Genomic DNA, 3002 nt, shown 5'->3' on the forward strand with positions numbered 1-3002 from the left:
AAACAACCCCATCAAAAAGTGGGTGAGGGATATGAACAGACACTTCTCAAAAGAAGACATTTATGCAACCAACAAACACATGAAAAGAAGCTCATCAGAATGTTGATTTGTATCTCTCAATTGGCTTTTTAGTTTTATACTAAGCATTGTTAACCACAGAATAAATGCCAAGTTAACTGATTTATTTTTTCACTCCACATATGAATGCATACTTTGTGTCATACCCTGGCTGGGCACTGGACCATGAGTGAGTACTAGTGCCATAAGTACTAATGGGCTTACTATATCTTATTCATACAAGGACAGTAGGCATGCTGTCTGACTTCCAACCAATCACATATCTTAAATATGCCAAACTCCATTACTTCTGTCACTCCTTATGTAATAAAGCTATGTTATGCCTTACAGATTTGTTCAAATGTACTAACTTTATAAGATTATTGGCCAGCTCTAATTTGCTGATACAGATTAGGTTGTACCTGTTTATATACACACACGCCTCTCTGCTAGGCTGAAATATTTGAAATACAATATAACAATATTAGCCAAATGCTTATGTGGACAAATGTATAATTAAATTAATGCTATGAGTGAGATACACAAGGAATTAAGAGAGTAATTATCAACTTGCCTTTTGGGTCAAAGAAGTTTTTTTCCAAGGAAGCAAGCAGAAGAACATTTCAGGAAGGTGGCAACATGGCCAAGACCCACAGATGCAGGGATGTTTGTTCATTTCAGGGAGGCCAGTGTGGCCAGAGTTGATCAGCCTTAAAGGCAGATTAGTAGGAGCACCTCAACATCCACTTTCAAACTCTTCATTATGAATGCAACTTTTTAGCTGGATACTGTCCAAGGGGATAAAAGACTTTAGATCCCACCTGCCTTGCAGCTAGGTCTGGTTGTGTGATAAAGTTGGGAACAACTCAAGGCCAGCTGAATGGTCTCTCAAGGGAGAGAATGTTCTTGTCCCTTTGATTTCTCCTTCCAGTTAGCTGGAAGATAGGGGCAGTGATTGGAGATCAGCCAGACATCTTTACCAGGGTGAAAGCTTCATGTTGCAAATGTCAGAAAAAGACAAGGGATCCAGGTCTTGGATACCATATTGGATGAATCAGCCCTAAGCTGCCTACCTCTTATGTCTTTTATGTGAGAAAGAAGAAATTTCTATCCGGTGAATCCACAGTTATTTGGGTTTTCTTTTCTTCACAGTAAAATATAATTAATACACTTTCGAGGATGTGTTAGTTTCTCCTACAAGCACTGGGAAGATCATAAAGGTTAAGACATAATTGCCTTAAGCTTTAAAAAATGTTTTTGGCTGTCATATGAAGAATTAATTGAAGTGAGAACTATTGGAGATAGAGATACCAAGTGGGAAACTATTACAGTAATTTAGGTTAAAGATGTTGATGAATTTAGACTAAAACAGTGTCAGACAAAAAGAAAAGGAAAAATGAATTCAAGATATATTTAGGATACAGAATCAACGGGACTTGGTTACTGATCATTATGGGGAGTGAAGAAAAGGGAGGTGTTAAGGATGATTCCAGTCATTCTAAGATGAGCAACTGGTGGGTTGAGGTGTTATTTCCTGAAATGGGAAATGCTGGAGGAAGAACAGTCTTAAGGGAAAGATCAAGAGTTTAATTTTAGACTGGGAGAGTTTGGAATGGCTGCAGCTATGGCAGGTTTACAGTTGGATATGGAGATATGGAGATCAGAAGATAGGTTTAGCGTGGGTGTGGTGCCTCACACCTGTAGTCCCAGCGTTTTGGGAGGTTGAGGTGGAAGGATTGCTTGAGGCCAGGAGTTCGAGGCTGCAGTGAGCTATGATCTTGCCACTGCACTCCAGCCTGGTTGACTGAGCAAGACTCTGTCTCCTGTCTCAAAAATAAAATAAAAGTAAAAAAGAAGATAGGTTTATGTTGTACTCACAAATTAGTGTTATAAAATGTTTTGGATGAAAACTTACATTTGGGGGGATTTTGTTGTTGCTTTTCTTCCTCTGCTCTAGTGCTGTGCTTTGTAAACTACAGATTATGATCCTTGAGTGGCTCAGGAAAACAATATTTTTTATGTCATTAATGAGATAGAATTTTTAAATCATGGTGTTCCACTAATAAATATAACTTAAAAACTTTTGTTTCCATGTTATGCAAGTATATATAAACACATATATACACACATGTGTACCTATATACATACATGATCATGGGTAACTAGATATGCACATAGGCTTCAGAGGCAAATATTTTTGCCTATTTTGGTTATTGATGTATATGCATTGCCTAGAATGGTGTATGGTAGGCAGTCACTAAACATTAATTGAATGAATAAATATGTGAACATGTACATATGTGTACATTCACTGTGTGGCAATATAAAAACTATTTTTTACTATATTAATATTGACATAATTTCAGACTTAAAGAAACATTTCAAGAAGAGTCTAAGAATTCCCAGATACTCTTTTTTAATGAATTGGAGTCTTGCTCTGTCACCCAGGCTAGAGTGCAATGGCACCATCTCGGCTCACTGCAGCCTCCGCCTCCTGTGTTCCAGCGATTCTCCTGCCTCAACTTCCTGGGTAGCTGGGATTACAGGCACACGCCACCATGCCCAGCTAATTTTTGTATGTTTAGTAGAGATGGGGTTTCACCACGCTGGCCAGGCTGGTCTCGGAACTCCTGACCTCAGGTGATCTGCCTGCCTCAGCCTCCCAAAGTGCTAGGACTAAAGGCATGAGCCACCGCACCTGGCCCCCAGATATTCTTTATCCTTCACCCAGATTCCTCATAAGTTAATGTTTTACTGCATTCTCTTTATATAAACACACACACACACACACACACACACACACACACACACACTTTTCTGAATCATTCAAAACCTGCAGACATAATGCTCCTTTACGCATAAGTCAGTATTTATGTCTTAAAAACAGGAATTATTTCATATAACCACAATGTAGTTATCAAAACCAGAAAATTAACATTGAAATG

This window comes from Mandrillus leucophaeus, unplaced genomic scaffold (genome assembly GCF_000951045.1).
Source record: "Mandrillus leucophaeus isolate KB7577 unplaced genomic scaffold, Mleu.le_1.0 Scaffold27, whole genome shotgun sequence".
Taxonomy (NCBI): Eukaryota; Metazoa; Chordata; class Mammalia; order Primates; family Cercopithecidae; genus Mandrillus; species Mandrillus leucophaeus.